Source organism: Microtus ochrogaster, linkage group LG9 (assembly GCF_000317375.1).
Source record: "Microtus ochrogaster isolate Prairie Vole_2 linkage group LG9, MicOch1.0, whole genome shotgun sequence".
Taxonomy (NCBI): Eukaryota; Metazoa; Chordata; class Mammalia; order Rodentia; family Cricetidae; genus Microtus; species Microtus ochrogaster.
This window is the reverse complement of record NC_022034.1, coordinates 35,838,298-35,856,746: the sequence shown is the minus strand read 5'-3', so window position 1 is coordinate 35,856,746 and position 18,449 is coordinate 35,838,298. Positions and strand designations below refer to the sequence as shown.

General features: G+C 35.1%; 1 pseudogene; it reads left to right on the top strand.

Moving 5' to 3' along the window:
• The first annotated feature begins 17,047 nt into the window (after nucleotides 1-17,047).
• LOC101982326 lies at nucleotides 17,048-17,539 on the top strand (annotated as a pseudogene).
• Nucleotides 17,540-18,449: the final 910 nt, after the last annotated feature.

Genomic DNA, 18,449 nt, shown 5'->3' with positions numbered 1-18,449 from the left:
TTTTGTGCAAATATAAGCAATTTATGCCTCTCAATTATCTCAAATACTAAAAGAAATGTTTATATACCCTATTGTGTGGGAATTAGGTTGTTTCTAAATGTGTCTATTAAAATAGCATTCTAAAAACACATGGCAGTGTATTTAGTGTGTACATGTAAATAGACATTATACACATGAATGGAACTGCTGCATCTTTAAGTATGACAACACTTGTCTTTTGTACATACTGCTAAACATTTTCTAACTAGCTGTTCCTAATGAAATTTCATTAGCATAGTGTAAAGGTACCATTTCCTCCAAACCTTTGCAAGCACTAGTTAGCCTCTTACTTGACCAACTTTAATGAGAGTATGAAGATAAACATGATTATCTTTAAAAATCAGATTAACCTGGTGATTAGTGATATAGGGAATTAGCTACCTTCTGTATTGATAATTTGAATACCATCTTTTAGGTACGTCCTAAGAATTTTTAAGTGTTGCAAGTTAGATTTTTGTCATTTTTCAAAATATTAGAATCCCTGCTCTACTTTAAATCCTTAATTAGTCATAAATATCACAAACACGTTTTCTTATTCTGTGTTTTTAATAGTGTTTTGAAGTTTTTAACTAAAAATAATCCATTAATATTACCTTTTGAAAACAGTGCTTTTAACCTAAAATTAATATATGCTTTAGCTATGCTACCAAGGACATCCACCCAGTCACAAAACCTTTAACCTACAGTCTATCCTGCCTGCAAGATAGGCTAGGGCAATGAAGACACAGAACTTGTGGGAGTGGCCAACCAATCACCAGTCGAATTTGAGGCCCATACCGTGCAAGGAAGCCCATGACCAAATCTGTGTAGATGATCAGGAACAGGAGACCAATGATAGAAAAAAAAAGCAATAAAATGATTTCTAATATTCTTATATGCTCATAGTTAGATGCCTAGCCTAAATGTCATCAGAGAGGCTTTCACCAGCAGATGATGGGAGTAGGTGCAAAGACCCACAGTTAAACATTAGATGGAGATAGAGCCCAAATTTGAGATCTTTATTGGGTCCCTCCTCTTGGAGCTCAAGGAACCCTGCAGAAGAAGAGAAGGAAGAGCCGGGCAGTGGCAATACACACCTTTAATTCCAGCACTTGAGAGAGAAGGAAGAGCCGGGCAGTGGTGATACACACCTTTAATTCCGGCACTTGAGAAGCAGAGGAAAACAGATCTCTGAGAGTTCCAGACCAGTCTAGTCTACAAGAGCTAGTACCAGGACAGGCTCCAAAGTTACAGAGAAACCCTATCAAAAAAAAAAAAAAAAAAGGAGGAGAACATGGCCCACAGACATCAGCTAAGTAAGTTGAGCTCCTAGGGGTTCACAGAGACTGAAGCAAAGCAATAATCACAGCACCTGCATGGATCTGTTCTAGGTGCTCTGCATGTATGTTATGATTGTTGGCTTAGTGTTTTCATGGGATTCCTTATAGTGAGAGTTGTTGGTGTTTTTGACTCTTTTGCCTGTTCTTGGGACTCTGTTACTCCTACTGAATTGCCTCAGTCAGCCTTGATATGAAGATTTATGCCTACTCATTTTGCATCTTGTTTTGCCATGGTTCAGTGGATATCCCTGGGAGGAGAATTCCTTTCTGAAAGGAAACGGAGGAGGAGTGGATCTAGGAGAGAAGCAAAGTGTGTGTTTATCAGGAGACTGGAAGGATTCGTGAGAGGTAACACTATGGTCATGATGTACCTAAAACAAGAACAAATTGTAAGAGACAAATGTATCTTGATCCCTAGGCAATAACATCATTTTCTTCCCATAGCATTAGGTATGCATGTATGTATGTATTTATGTATGTGTATGTAATACACACATATATGTTGTGTGTGTGTATATATATATGTATATATATGAAAATGGGACAATGCATTGAAAGAGAGGGAGGAAAGTTTGAGAAGATTTAGAGGAATGAAAAGGGAAGGGGAAATGATCTAGTTACAAAATTTTAAAATTAAAAAGAGAATATTTAAAATCAAAGTAAAATCTATCAATAAATCAACCAATTAATCAAAGTAGATACTTTAATAATGAAAAAATAAACTGACATTTACAAATGACAGAATTCAGCATCTCATCATTACCAACTTCATGAGAAGCTTTTCGAAAAGTAGCACAATCTACTGCACAAGTAAAATGATCCATTTAAATAACATTTCTCAATAATCATGTAGTTTTGTAACTATGAGCAGCATATTCACTTCACTTCAAATAAAGTTTCAAAATTGATGAGTAAATCACCTATTTGTAAGATGGAGTAAGGAATAAACTGTAATGTGTAGCTCTCAATTGCAAAACTATAAGAGAATTAATTATGTAACAATTTTAATAGTTCATATTTAATACCCAAAGTAACCCGAAGTTACACCTAAATCGAAATGTTATTATGATATACAGATAGTATATATTTTACACTTTAAAATATATAATATGTATTATAAAGAAATGGAAAGCCCATGGTTCATACCATTAACTCGCTCAGTAATACAGTTATACTTAGATGTAAAAAGTCTTAAGTCATTAGTTCAACAGAATCTTTTCCTACTCTAATAAATATGCTCTTTTCACTTTGTTTTTCCCTCTTCCATCACCACTTATAATGACTTGTCTAAGGGGAAGAAAATGTATCATATGCCTGTCTTACCTAGACAGTGGAGAACTGCCCGCCACTACCATACAGAAAATTCTTAGAAACTTTAGTTCAGACTAGTGACACTTCTTCTGGTAACATCCTCCTGCCATACATTCCTTACAGGTTGTTAAATCGTTAACTATAAAGAATTAGTCGCTGTTATGGGAACCAGTGATACTTACATGTCTTCTTTGTTAATTTCTTATTGTAATAATTGCTTATTAGTAGCACACAAGGCTAAGACTGAATGAAAGTTCATCATTTTTCATTGGTTATTTGTAACATTTTTAGTGAATAATGGTTTGAAAACTCTCTACATTATGTGTGGAAATTAACAAAAATAATGAGGAAGAGATTATCTACTACAGAAAACAAAACATTTGAGTGGGGCTATCTTTACTCAGAAAATAGGTAACTTCTTGAAATACAGAGTATAATTTTAATAGGGGTGTTCTACTTTATGCTTACCAGGCTTTTTTGAGATCTATGAATAGATGAGTTGAGCAAGACATAGAGAATTAAAATAATGATGTCAGACTCTTTCCATGGATCAACTGCTGGGATATATCCTAAACCCACTAGTAAAGTAGAAGGATAAGTTCCTAGCTGGTGATTAATGAGGATGTAGTTCAGGTACTGAGGCAAGAATGTAAAAGTTTGGTTTTCCTTCAGAAAGAACTTCTCCCACTTACACCTAAAAGTTCAATTTAAGTATGCAGTTTATTTTATGTTTATTTTATTTTTAAATACTATTCATGAAAAATTAGTCTGTAATGTAAATACTCCTAAATGCCTTAAAAAATCTACCTAAATTGAATAATAAAATATTTTTAGCTTAAATGGACATTCTTGTAATTTGGTTAATGGAATGACCAGACCAGAAAAAGTTCATCAAGTTATGTCAATCACAAGTTTTTATTTTAGCTTGTGCTCTTGCTTTTTGTTTTGTTTCTTTTTTTTTAATTGAGACAAGGTATCCCAGTAGTTCAAGATGACCTGAAACTAAGCATGTAGATGAGACTTGATTCAATCCTATGTTAGTTTTCCAGGCTCAGTCTCTTGAGTGCTAAGGTAACAGGTATAAGTTCCTCTTTCTAGGTCCAAACCACAAATGATGAGAACCTTGATATTAATAAACCTGTATATCTGTGCAGTAATTAAGATTTTTGTGCTGGGAAAGGGAAAATCATTTTTTTTTCAATGAAGTGGTACTAGGATTAGCAACTACACGCCAGAGCAGGTCCAATGCTCAAGAGTGGGCGGCCAAGACCAACTGGACTCTATGATTGTGTTTGTTCATTTCCTTGCTTGTGTCTAAGAAAAGGAAAACCATGATGTGAGATGAGGAAAGAGTTAGGGGAGGACGTGAGAGGGTCTGGAACTGGAGGAAATGTAAAGATAGATTTCTGAAAAATTGTTGCACTTAAGGTTACTCCGTGTCTATTTGTCCTGAAAAATTTCATTGTGACAAAGTTTACTTTAATATTTCCATAGTTACTGTATCTTTCTTTTCACTAATATTAATGTTCCTTATATTTTTATTTTCTCTTTACTTTAAACCCAGGTATACCTTTATATTTGAAAAGGTTCCTTTTTGGAATGCATGCAACTGTCTCTTGTCTTATTGTCTAGACTGACATTCTTTGCATTTTCAGAGGTAATGTTAGACAATTTAAAATAGATAATATTGATATGTTTGGATATAAAACTAACATTTTGCTTACTCTAGTTATTCTTTACCTCTCTTTCTTCTTTTCTGCTTGCTTTTATAGATATTGACTATTAATCATGATTAGTTATTTTCACTATTACCTTCTTGTGTTTTTTTAGATGTCATTTTTGTTTGTCTTTGTATTATCATGAAGAGTTTTCATTGCTCACATTTTACTCTCAAAGAATACTTCTAGCTTTCAATGAAGCATACTTTAGAATGCTGCACTCAAAATGCTACCTTCTCAAGCTTTATGCCTTGATTTTTCAATTGTTTACATCATAACCTACCAACTTTGGAATATTTATTTCTTGGAATAACTAACTTTCAGAGTTTTAAGCAAGAAAAACCCTGCTGAATATTTCTCCTCCTTATCTTTACAGCATTTTATTCTTTTTTTCAGAGTTGAAATTTTTAAAATACCTTTTGAGATTTCATTTTGCATATTTAATGGTCTGTCTTGAATAGTCACAAAGATTTATTGTAATTCTCTCTTCTTTTTTCTTCTTCTTCTGTGGTATATGGAGATTGGAACTGCTCCACAGCTAAAGCCTGTGCTCAAAAGTGCTCCAATGGCCTCTGAGAAGTGAGGACAGAGAGGTGGTGGGAGTTTTCAGGGAAACCAGGTCAACCACAGTGAAACAGTGCCAGCAAGTCATCCTTTGAGTTACCTGCCAACCAAGCATGTTCTCAGTAGAAAGGAAGATGCTATGTTCCATGTGGGCAGATGTCCACGTGGCCAATTTGGATATCATAAGCCTAATGTTTTCTTCTACTCCTAACACATATTCCATAATGAACATTAACGGGACACTGACCATCAATATGTGAATGATAGCCATGAAAGAAACTTGAACACTGCATAGATGCTGCTTGGTATTTGCTGAAGTCTGGATGGGATACTGAGAATTGGGACAGCATGATTTTTTCATCGTGAATAAACTGTTTTCTGAGCTTTAGGAGGCAGCTTTCCTAGCTCTTTCATCCTAGATTAATTTTTTTCCCTTTTTTTGAGATTTCTGTCAGCTACAATATGTCATCATCATTTCCATGGAAGAGAAAAATCTGCTGCCTTCCTTGAAGAGGTGAAAAGGCCTTCCCTCTTATCGTAAACACAAAGACAGGATACTCTATTCCTTCTCTATCTTCAGTCCTCCGGTATTACATTCCTGAAATAGACTTTGCATCTTGCCTGGCCTTATCCAACACACAAAGCACAAAATGAGTAGGGGTAAGGGGACTGTATATGGGAAGTAAATGCTCCCTCTGCTTATGCTGGCGGTTACTGCCTTGAGTTTTATAGGCTCTTGTGGTACTCTATATTCACTCTTTAACTATTCTATTATAATTTATTTCATCTTATTTTTTAAAAGAAAACACACTATCTTTTTTTCATTTTACATATCAATCCCAGTTCCCTCTCTCTCCCCTCCTCCCATTTCCTCCACCTTTTCCCACATCCCATCTCCCGTCCACTCCACAGAGAGGGTAAGGCACATTGTTTTGGGGAAGATCCAACTCCATGCCTCTATGTCTAGGCTGAGCAAGGTGTCTGTTCAAAGAGCATGGGTTCTAAAGAGCTAGGACAAGCAATAGGGATAAATCCTGGTGCCACTGCCAGTGGCCCATCAGTTTTCCGGGGCCATACAACTACCACCCACATTCATGGGCTCAAGTTTGTTCTCTTGTTGGTTCCTTCCCTGAGCAGCTGGAGTTGGTGGGCTCCCATTGGCTCAAGTAAACGTCTGTTGGTGTCCCCATCATGATCTTGACCTCTTTGCTCATATTCTCACTCTTCCCACAACATTTTACAGGACATTATTTTCCTTTTGATTTCGAGGCTTCAGCTACTGAAGTTGCTCCACAGAACTAGGAATTACATCATCATTACCTTCTTATAGATTAAATGCTAATCTTTATAAATTAATCACAACCTTCAGATAGATACATGAACAATTATAATTTTATAGCTGTTGGATTTCCCCTTTATTGCTTGTATTTTTAAGAGCAAAAACAATAATATAAAACAAAATATAAAAAAATGCTTTGCTTCCTTTGTTTGATTGCTAAGCCAAACTTTGTTATATATTAAAAGATGGTGATAAAATTCTATGAAAGACTGTTCTGTAATATTTAACATAATAGAACATTTTTTAGAACACAATTTTATATCATAGCAGAAGTTAAATACAATGTAACTACCATAAGCAGAAGGTCACAACCATTAAAAGTTAAATGATCCAGACATTTTACTTTTAAAATGTGGTACATTTACAGCAGGTATTTCTTTTTAAAAAGGACATTCATTATGAGACACTTTTAATTTCAGACTTTGTGTTTTTTCATTTTTTTATTTAAAATATTTAAGTTAGGCAGTCAAGATAGATCAAAACATATTTTTATTTTTAACATATTTTAAAGTTAATTAGCACATTTAAGAATAGTACATTCTCATTATAACTCACCTTGAATAAGTGCAACTCCCTTTTAAGGCTGTGAAATTTCTCATATGCATATTACGAAGATTGTCAGAAACATTGGATTTGAGAATCTGCACCCCTTTATATACAGAATCTAACTCAATATGCATGAACCTCTATTTTTAGTGCCTGGTGAATTTTTCCCTTTTATTTATTAAATTTGCTTTGTTATTTTGTTTGGACTTTTATTTAGTTTTGTTTTTGTGTTTGTTTCGGTGGCTTCCCGCTCCCCCCTCGGGGCCACCTGAGAGCGTAGATCTCCCATTAAACCTGGATATTTCTTAATTCGGCTTGTTTTGATTCGGCTTGATTGGGAATTTTTGCGTTGTCAGGGAGCTCACATTAAGAAATATTCCTAACAGAGGGGTGTAGAGAAAAATGAATAGGTCAATAAAATGAATATAAAATTTTTTAAAAGTTTTTAAAGTGTTTTCTTTGCTATATTTACAAAATATATACTTACTCAATCCAAAACTCTATATTGATTTTAAATTACTTTAAGACCATTTGTTATTTGACTCACATAATTTTTGTAATAATTTTTCAATCCATTTTAAAAAATTATTCACAAGTAGTATCTTTTTCCTGGCTTTAATTTTTTTCTTGCTGCTGTTGTGGTTCAGCACCATGATTTTGATTTACCTTACTACTTTGCTCTGCTTTTTCTGTTTTCTATTTCTATATTTTTAATTTTCACAAGCTTAAAAACTTTTCAAACTGGTTCTACAATATTTAATGATCCATTGTGTGTCATTATAGTATGAGAATTAAGTAAGATGAAAGTAGATTTTCACTCACATTTGATGTTAAAATTTGGTGTTTATTGTGAGAGGGTAGGACAAGAATGAAAACATATTAAAATGTGTTTCATAGGAAAAAAAACAAAAAATTTAGGAATAAAGCTATTTGACTATAACTGCCTACCTATATCCTGAAAAATAATTATTTTCCATTATAAATATTTTTACTTAATGGGCCTAGTCTAATTATCAAGCATTTATAACAGCTATAATAATAAAGAAGTATATAATTGTTTTTGTATCATTTAATGTATAATGTAAGTTAAAATAACTGATTTGAACATAATTTTTATTTAAATATATCTAATTAGTGAATTTTTTCAGGACTGACTACATTTTAACTCAGATATAAGTTAAGTTATAATACATATTTAGGGTTTCTCACTAAACAGAAAATTCCCAGGGAAAAACAAAAGAGTGATTTTTGTTAGTATGTTTGTTTTATTTTGTTTTTCTATAAATGTGACCCCAAATTGGAATCACCAGAATGAAGAAACAAGTGCAACTTGATGCAGACATTTCTGGAATACATTTAGTTAGTGTCTCCACATAGTGCACATAGTGAAACATAGTTCTAAGCACTGTGAAAAATGCATGTGTGCACAGGCATGTGCATACATGCACACACACATGCATGTACACGTAAACATGGAAGGAGAGAGCCAAAGTTATTCTGTAATAGCAAGTCACGTTTGCTCCCGTAAACAAGCTTGTTTGAACCAACACACAAGATGTGTTTGATCACAAGTAGGCAGGAAATGTGTCAGCATGTATGTTTGTCCCTGACTGGATAATGAGAAATATAATAAATTATGGGTTTTGCCTTTTTTTCTTTTAATTTCCTGCAAAACTTGCTGGGATCACAGAGTGGACCTGACCAGAGTCTATCCTGGTCAGTGTTTGGTTAAAGTTTGCTTCAAACTTCAGTCAAAATTATGGAACTGGTTTTTTTTTCTTATGAAATTCAGAATTAATGGGAGACTAGTATTAACTCAGAAGGAAGACAGAAAACAAGGGGTTTTGTCCTGAGAATCCTGCTCCCCTCATTATTTGTTTCTCGAAGATCTTCAGCATTAACACTGAACAAAGTCATTCCTTTTAAGAGCCCTTTCTAAAATCAATAACACATTTTATCCTGTGGATATTCCCATTTATTAAACATGAAAATGGACAGATTCCCACGTGTATATTTCCATGTAGCCATCCCGGGTCTCATATCTAAATAAGCCTATTATGTAATATACATTTTACAAATCTTAGGAAAAAATAACTTCTTTGACTTTGATTAATCCCTTCCTTGAGCCCACTTTACAATCATCATGGTATTCTTTCCACAGCCATCACCTATTCTATGATATGGGTTCCTGGAAAGAAAATATACTCAAAGCTTTCCTCAAAAAATTAAGGCAGGCTCATTTAACTCCCCCCATCTTGGTTTCCTCACTTCCCCTTTAAGCTTCTTTTCCTTTTAACAAGGATTTTACATCTGCCCTTTATAACAAGTCTCTCCACGAAGCTGCCCACCTACTGATATTTTTGGCATGAAAATACTTTAATCACCAGGTAATTTTCTGCACTCTTACAATTTATTGCCTCTGTTGCTGTCTCTTAAAAACACCCGTTTTTTTCTCATTTAGTTCAATTTAACAAAGTGGTGGGGAGAGACTCTTACACTAATAACAAAACAATACGTGCCTTGCTTAAATTGAGTTAGCAAACACATCTTATTACTACTTAACTAAAGAAGAGGAACGCTTGTCAGGCCAGAAGAGGTAAGGCCTGGGTCCTTCCTCTCTCTTCTGTAGGAACTCTCATTTGTACCTAAATACTTGCATCACAATGACTAATATTTGATTGGTTAGGCAGGTTAACTTAACTTCCCCAAAGTAAACCTGATTGAACAAGAGAGCTAGCTGGTAGTTCATTCTGTACTCTCAATTAGAGAACTATAAATTTTAACCTATCTGGGTGACTTTAACTCATAATCCTATCCTCCCAAATAGCTACTGTACCATATTTATCTATATATCTAAGCAACTATCACTGCATATCTCCTAAATTTTTAAAATCACCTTGGGAATAAATTTCTTGGGTTATAAATTATATTTATTAGCAATCAGAATTTTAGGCAATGATCTCATGTTAATTCATTCTCAGTCTTCTAGTAAGGCTTAATCTTATAAAGACCCTTAACCCCGCCACTGGAGACTGATGATTTCACAATAATCAGGGTGTCTTTGTTTAGTTTTTGTATTTTTTTCTTTAGCCTTCTGGGTTATGGAGAGACTATCTATGCATAATATGAAGCAATTACACAATATGTATAAAATGGTCAGAGAGAAACTATTTTATTATAGAAATCTAGAAGATCATTGGCTATGAGGTACCAAAGTAAGAACTGTGGGTTCACAAAGGCTGACTAAATAGCAAAACAGGGAAAGACAACCCGGGGGGAGAGACTGAGAACTACAAAACCAAGAACGTGATGATCTTTTTAAGACACGGAAGAAAACATTGTTGTGGCTCAAGGAAAACAAGATGACAGTTGTCTGTGGCAATCACAAGTTATGTAAAAAGATAATATCTAAATCAAGAGTGGTCAATTTGTTTCTTTGTTTGTAGATATATGATATTGGCTATGGTATCATAGATTTAAGGTCGTTTTGGAGTAATGAATCTAAGTCCATGTCTTAATATCCAAGATACAGGCATTAGAAGAAAAAAGAACAAACATCTTTTTTTTTTAGAGATTTTTTTTCAGAGACAAGAAGGTCCTAAGGCCTATCTTATACTATCCTGCCATAATTCCAATTAGCTGTTATCCATTGTAATGGAGGGCGACAGTGTCATCAAACAGAACTTTACAAGACTGTGTTCATCCTGTTGGGTCCTTGGGCTCAAACGACAGTGGGTAGAACAATAACCTTCTCCTAATTGGACCTGATTAAAGGGCTGTGGCTTTGAGGAATTCTTCAAACCCTTTTGATATTAGTGCTTCACAAACCAGAATCTTCATTATAATAAAAAACGTCACAGACTCACTTTTACGAATGTCTAGGATGCCAAGTTAGAAAGAAATGAATGCCACCAACACTTTTTAAATCTACCCTTTTTCTGATCATACTCAAAACTTGCAAGAAAACCTGTTATAAGAAAACTGTGTGCTATCGCAATTTAGATGTCTCTTTGACAACTGCCGAAAAAGGGGTGAGTTTATAGAAATCGAGCAAAATGAATTGTTATCAAGAATTGCTTTAGAAAGGATCAGGATCTGAAGTGCTTACTGTAGAATCACTAAGCTCTACAAAAGGAAACTTAGCTCATAGGCCAAACCACTCCCAAACATGCATGAGACACTTGAATCACAGGCTGTGAAAAGGAAACATGCAACTAGAAAATGGCTTAGCTGGTTTTCTTCTTCCTTAAGAGATGACTTCAGAAAATTGGAGGAAATCAGTGATATTTTGTACTGAATATTACCATACTCTCTGAACGTGTACGCTAAATCCTGGTGCTACTGGCAGGTGAAGGAATCCCGGGGACATGGAGACTAACGGGTGGAAATCAGGCAGTTAGGTTTATGAACTTGTCATGCTATCAAGACCCAGACCTTATCTTATTTCTGCCTTGGTTTCCTAGATGTCACTAGGTAAGTTGTGGTTCTCTGTTGCATGTTTCCAAAAGTATGGACTGCCTCTCCACTGTACTAACACCATCGGGGACAAGTGACCATAAACTAACTGAAACAATTTAAACCGTTAGTTAAACTTAATCTTCTCTCGCGTTTGGTTCATCTGAAGAAATTTTGGCACAGGAGAGAACTACTGACAACCACAAATACTTAAATATGTATTTGGAAGCATGGTTTTCTTTTTGTTTGTATATGTTCGCATGTGTGTACCTGCACACGTGTGAGCATGCATTTAGAAGCCAGAGGACACCTTTGGGTGTGATTCCAATAAGTCCACCTTATTTTTTTCCCGTCACTTTTCTCATTAGTCTAAAGCTCATCAGATAGGTGAATCTGGCTGATCAGCAACTCTAGGTATCTGCCTGTCTATACCTTCACAGCACGGAGGACACAGGAATCCATCACCCCACAAAATTTTTTATGTGAGTTGTTACAAGGATCAGACCCAGCTCCCAAAGCTTGCTCAGGAACTGCTTTGCTGACTGAAATATTTTACTAGTTCATAAATATTATTCTCTTTAATTTTAAAATATATTTTGAGTGGTGTAGATTGATGAGACCACTGTAAAAATAAAACAGTAAGACTGGATGGCTTAAATCATGGTAATTTCTTTTGTCAGAATGCTAATATCTAGATATCTAAGATAAGACTCCTAGCAGATAAAGAGTCTCCTTAAATATCTCTTTGAGATTCAGAAGAAAGCCTTCTTATTGTTCTCTTGCATATTCATCTTGGTTATATCATTCCTAATTCCTTATGCCACCATTCTGATGAGTTTAGATCCTTTTACTTATGACCCCAGTCAACCATAGTTATTTTTATAAAGGATCTTTTTTATGAATAAAATCTTGCTATTAAATATTGAGGTCAGGGTTTCAACATAAACATTTTTGACCAGGAAGTAATTTGTAACATGTAGTTTGAAATAAAACTTGGAAACATACCCAGTAAAATTCCCTTTCAAAAAGCCTTGAAAATAACACAGCTTAAAATAAAATGTAAACAATAAAGAGTATGTACAACCTCCCCACATATGCATAATATTAGGCTTTCTCCACTGCAAATAGAGGGAAGTTGGGTTGCTTTGGTCCTTTCTCTATGTCTAAGTGTCCATTCTTGCCTTGCTTGGTTCACTACTTACAAATATTTGCTACTAGGCAAGCTTCTTCATTTAAATTTTAATCTCCTTTTGTTATACGTATAGAACGTTAGTATTATTCTTATTATGTTATACAAATGTTTAGATCTATCTAACCATAGAACTGCAAATAATAAATTACTTTTGCCAAGATTTGATTTTGTAATGCGATAAAGCCAGCATTTTCTGAAACCTTATGCAGTGTTTATGTAGCATTTAATCACACATACATGGATTCAGGATGGAGATGTGGATAGATTGTAACTTCTTAAACTATGGAGAAGTGAGAATAGAATCAAGGCCAAGTAAATATGAGATATTGAATGCCAAAGACTGTGGTCAGAACTGTAACTCAACACATGTATTTAAGATGGTCCATCTTAGTGGAAAGAAAGAAACTTGTGGCAGGGATCACAGGCTTTAAGAGCTAAGCGGCAATTCACAAAAAGACTCTAGTCTATACCCTGCAGTCTATACCAGTGTAATAACCGGAATATAATTAGCCACCAAAGGCTCATAGGGAGTGGCACTCTTAGGAGATGTGGCTTTGTTGGAGTAGGTGTGGCATTGTTGAACTAAATGTGGCTTATTCACTTCCTGGATCAGAATGTAGAAATCTCAGCTCCTTCTCCAGCACCATGACTGCCTGCACTCTTCCATGATTCCAGTTATGACATAATAGACTAAACCTCTGAAACTGTAAGCCAGCCCCAATGAAAAGTTAGTCTTTATAAGAGTTGCCCTGATCATGGTATCTCTTCACAGCAATAGAAACCCTATCTAAGACAACCAGTGAAACGGAGAATGAGATCACATCCCTCAAAAGGGATTGAACCTATAGGCATACCAACTTTGATTTCTAGCTTCTAGAATTATGAGAAATTCATTTCTGGGTTTTGTACAAGGAATATTTGTTATTTTACTTTAGTAGTTCCATCTAACTAAATAGATTCTTAGCCTAAGATTCCAGATAAACTTTCCCTTGTTTGTTTGTGAAGTTATACAGGATCTCTTGGACTCCAGACTACAGAGAAGGGATTCTTACCTGTAACAGTCCACATCATGTTAGCTATCAAGTATTATAAAGAAAATATTTAATTGGTAAATCTAATCCAAGAAAATTTCTGTATTGTTGAAACAAAGGACTGTTTTGATGACCGATCCGCCATCAGTTATGTGTTTACTTCACATTTATTGGAATGTGACACTCAGAAACATTATTGTGGGCACAGTCTTCATCCTATTTTGTTCTTCATGAGAGTTATTGGATTTCAACCTCATTTGTTTTCCTTTCACTAGAATGGGCTTCATAAAAATAAGAGGTTTTTATTTTTATCTCATCTAAAGTATAAAACACTAAAGACTGTACCATTAATCTTACATAACATTGTTCTTTAGTTTTGCGTCAGACTCATTTCAGAACATGTCAATGCTTGTTTTTCTTTTGGTGTTACTAGAGATATCATGATATTGATTATTAAATAAGTAAATAGACATCTCTTATAAAGAAAGAAATTTTAATGGTGTCAGCAATAAATCAAAGTAATGGCAAAGATTTTTAAATGCTGATTTTTTTATTCTTATATATTTTTGTTTGGAGATTTTTCAGGGATTTTTATTTAGCTTGTGGGGAAGGAGACTGAAATAGATGTATATTATTAGTGTATTAATTGACTATAAGCATAGTACCAGTATTCACTTAATTTAATTTATATGCAGCAAGTACTTTAATTACACTTGCATCACGTTTTAGTTATCTATGGTAAAATTGTGATTTTGGCCATGACTATACACTGAAAAATTACCTAGGAGAAAAATAAAATACTCATCTTTTCTGTAATAACTTATGGCCTATGATACACTGACAAACTAGACAGAGGAATAATTGAACACTACTCTTTCATTTCTATATTTTTAAACTGGTTTCATGCAAATTTTGTTTTCATATCTTTGTGACCTCCTTGAAAAGAAGGGTGAGGTGTCAACTCCTAATGCGTACCCGTTCCCACTCTCTAGGACCCTGCTATCTCATCTTTCAGTATTAAATTATAATAATTTATTTGTAGAAATAAAATTCTGAAAGAAGATTTAAGTGGCACTTTTAGCTATTCAGATTTCCACTAAAAATAAATCTGTCACAACAGCTCAAAACTGTGAAGACTCATGTCTGGAAGCTGTAGGCATCTTAACTGCCTTCCCTGCTTCTTTACCTATGTGTATGAATCAACCTTAATAACAAAATGCATCTGCAGATGTAACAGAAAGTTTGTTTCAGAAGATGAGTCAGTTTTAGTGAACCAGTGCTGCTCTTTGGGACTTTTGAATAAACCTTAATAATTTTCAGCAATTCCTAACACAAGAGATTTGGGGATAGACCCACTGGTGTAATAAAGAATTTAGTCAATCCTAGGATACTCTTTGTTGTCTAGGTTCTCTGGGGTTATGGGCAGTAGGCTGGTTTGTCTATGCTTCATGTCTAAAAGCCACTTATGGATAAATACATATTATATTTGCCTTTCTGGGTCTGAGTTCCTTCACTCAATATGGTTTTTTCTAGATCCATCCATTCATCTGCAAATTTCAAGATATCATTATTTTTTACAGCTGTGTAGTACTCCACTGTGTAAATGTACTACCTTTTCTTTGGATCTACATGGGAAGGAGAAAAAGACAACCTCTCCAGTGCAAACTTGGAGCATGGGACTCATGGGAGAGGGTGGAAAAGAGGGGAATGGAGAAAAATGAGTAGCTCGATAAAAACAATAAAATAATTCAGTCAAGAACTGATATGAAGGTCTGTCTTTCAACCATCTTCAAAGAAAAAATTTGTGGAAATTATTTTCAAAAAAGAGAGGCTCTCTTTGAGCATAAAAGGCATTATTTACAAGTCAAAGTCTTAAAATAATTTGGAGTTAATTTTGCTGTTGTTTTTCTGGGCATCTTAGAAATACTAGGTATAAGCAGTCTAATAATAAACAAATTTGCTCTTATTTCTACAAACAATTTATGTTGCCATTTACTATGTAAACTATGATTGATATTTCCACTGAAATCTGGCCCTGCCTTTACTTTTTGCTTATAATCATTTTGTGTATTCATTGTTTATAATATAAACATGTTCATTTAATTATTCATGACTCTCTGAAAATACATGGAACTAACAGAAATTTGTTAGGTTTAAATTGTGCGGTAAGAAGTATGCATAAACCTGAGTGTATACACCAGTATATACACTCAAGTTAAATAAAACTGTGGTTTCTGGATCTCAGTTGTTTTCCTAATTCAGTTCAGGTATTCGATGTTGCTTCTTATTACCTATGGCATTTCAACTCTAATGGTTCTGGATAAGTTACATTGTTTACTCTCTGTGTTTTCCTTAGTTTTAGAGGAAGGAAGCTCAGTCTTTATGGACAGCAACCTCTACTTCATTTCCCTTTGTTTCATGGTGCTTTTATCTTTAGTTACATCAAAGGGACACAAGGAGATTTTCATTTCTAAGAAAAAATAAATTATGCCCTCCACTACAGCAATAATGTTCATGCAACCCAAATACTCAATATAGTCAACAAATGTATTTTCCACCAAAACTCACATTTTAGCTTATATTTTATTATTCTGTTAGCACATATATGTTATACATATCAATAGTAGTCATTTTGAAATTCTTACAGATTTATTTTATTTTAAATTATATGTGTCTGGCTGAGTATGTGCAGGTGGCTACGGAAACTTGGGGAGATCAGAAGCTTCAGATGCCCATGGAGCAGGAGTTACAGGCAGATGTGAGCACATTAACCAAAGCTGGAGACAAAACTTGGTTCCCCCATAAGAGAAATACCAGATGCTGACTGCCAGTGTACAGTGTCTTCCATAGGTATTTATGAATTAAACTCCAGATGCCAGTAAAATTTTATAGACACTAGACATTGGATTTCATAAAATGCATGGAGTTTTTGTGTTTTACCTTTTGCCTCCTTCTATTTTGATGCTCTATATTTCAACTGATTAGCAAGGGGCCTAATCATACTTAGCTTTTGAAGAGACTTGACATTTTCCTTTGTTTTACAATTTTTAACAGTGATCAAGCTACTAAGTAATTTTAGAAAAAGGAAATTATCTAGATAATTATCTATATAGGCAGAGCAAACTTATTAGAAAAATTATTCCATTGGTGATTTTTCAACTTTATTTTATTTAAAAATACCAAATAAATGAATGCTCATTTAAGGTAGATTGCAGATGATTTTCTACAATATTTAATAAAAATGAACTGGTTATTACGTCAAATATCTTCAACTCTTTCCAATATCATTTTTCTATCATAGTTTCTCTTTTCTCACTGAAGTGTAACTTTTTAAATGAAAATTAACGAGGGAAATAAAAGAGCAGAATGACCTTTTAACCACTGAGTCATCTCTCCAGGCCCATCAATCTGATGTTTCCATGCATACGTATTTTCTGAATTAAACGCTTCCAAAGATGACACTCAAAAATGGTATAGATGGAGGGCGTGGCCCCGCCCCCTTCCTTTCTGCTGCGGTAGCCATCTTTCAGTAACTCTCCAAAACGACAAACACAAAGGGAAAGAGGAGGGCCACTCGCTATATGTTCTCTAGGCCCTTTAGGAAACATGGAGTTGTTCCTTTGGTCACGTATATGTGAATCCACAAGAAGGGCGATATTGTAGACATCAAGGGAATGGGCTCTGTTCAAAAAGGAATGCCCCATAAATGTTACCATGGCAAAGCCGGAAGAGTCTACAATGTCACCCAGCATGCTGTGGGCATCATTGTAAACAAGCAAGTTAAGGGCAAGATTCTTGCCAAGAGAATTAATGTGCGGATTGAACACATCAAGCACTCGAAGAGCAGAGACAGCTTCCTGAAGGGGATGAAGGAGAATGACCAGAAGAAAAAGGAAGCCAAAGAGAAGGGCACCTGGGTTCAGCTGAAGCGCCAGCCTGCTCCACCCAGAGAAGCACACTTCATGAGGACTACCGGGAAGGAGCCTGAGCTGCTGGAGCCCATTCCCTTCGAATTCGTGGCCTGATGTACAAAAAGAAATAAAAGACCTGGACTCTAAAGGTTTTTTCTTAAAAAAAAAAAAAGGTATAGATGAGTAAGAATAAATAGTTCACTTATGCTTTTTTGTCTGGAGAAGTAAGCTTGAAAACAAGTGGATTTCTCAAACAGCCTCAAAAATGTCAAACAGACCTGAAGATTGCTCAGTGGTTCAGAGCCCTTAGTGTTCTGTTACAGGGGACAGGAGTTCAGTTCATGGCATGTCTGTGTCATGTCAGGGGTTCACTACCACCTGTAAGTTCCGATCCATGAGATGTGACATTTTCCTCTTGTCTTTGCAGATACCCAGGCATACACTCACATACACATTCCCACCCCACACAGTTTTTTAAAGACTTAAACACAGTAATATGGAAAAATGCAACCAAGAGGAATCTTCTCACACAGAATAAGTAGAAGAAATAAACAGAAAAGATGAAATTATGTGTAAATTTTTAAGAATTTACACATAATATTTCTTAAATAAATATTGGAAAGTAACTGTAATCTGCAGTGCATAGTTAAGAAATTATTTTGGAGATAGAATCTCAGGGTAATGAAACACAGATCAGCTAGCCTGAAAAGGGAAAGTCCCACTATCTTATCTACCTTTTACTGCTGTGTGATAAGACACGGTGGCCAAGGCAGCTTTTAGAAGAAATGGTTTGTTCGGGGCTTACAGTTCCAGCAGGTTAGAGTCCGTCCATAATGGCCAACAGTGGTGACAGGAAGCAGAGAGTGGAAGCCTTTACTGAGAGCTCATGTTTTGAATCACAAGTAGAAAAGAGAGGTCTATACTAGAAATGGCACAGTCTTTTGAAACCATAAAACCCACTCCCCCCCACACCCGCATATGTCCCCCAGCAAAGCCACACCTCTTAGTCCTCACCAAAGCAGCC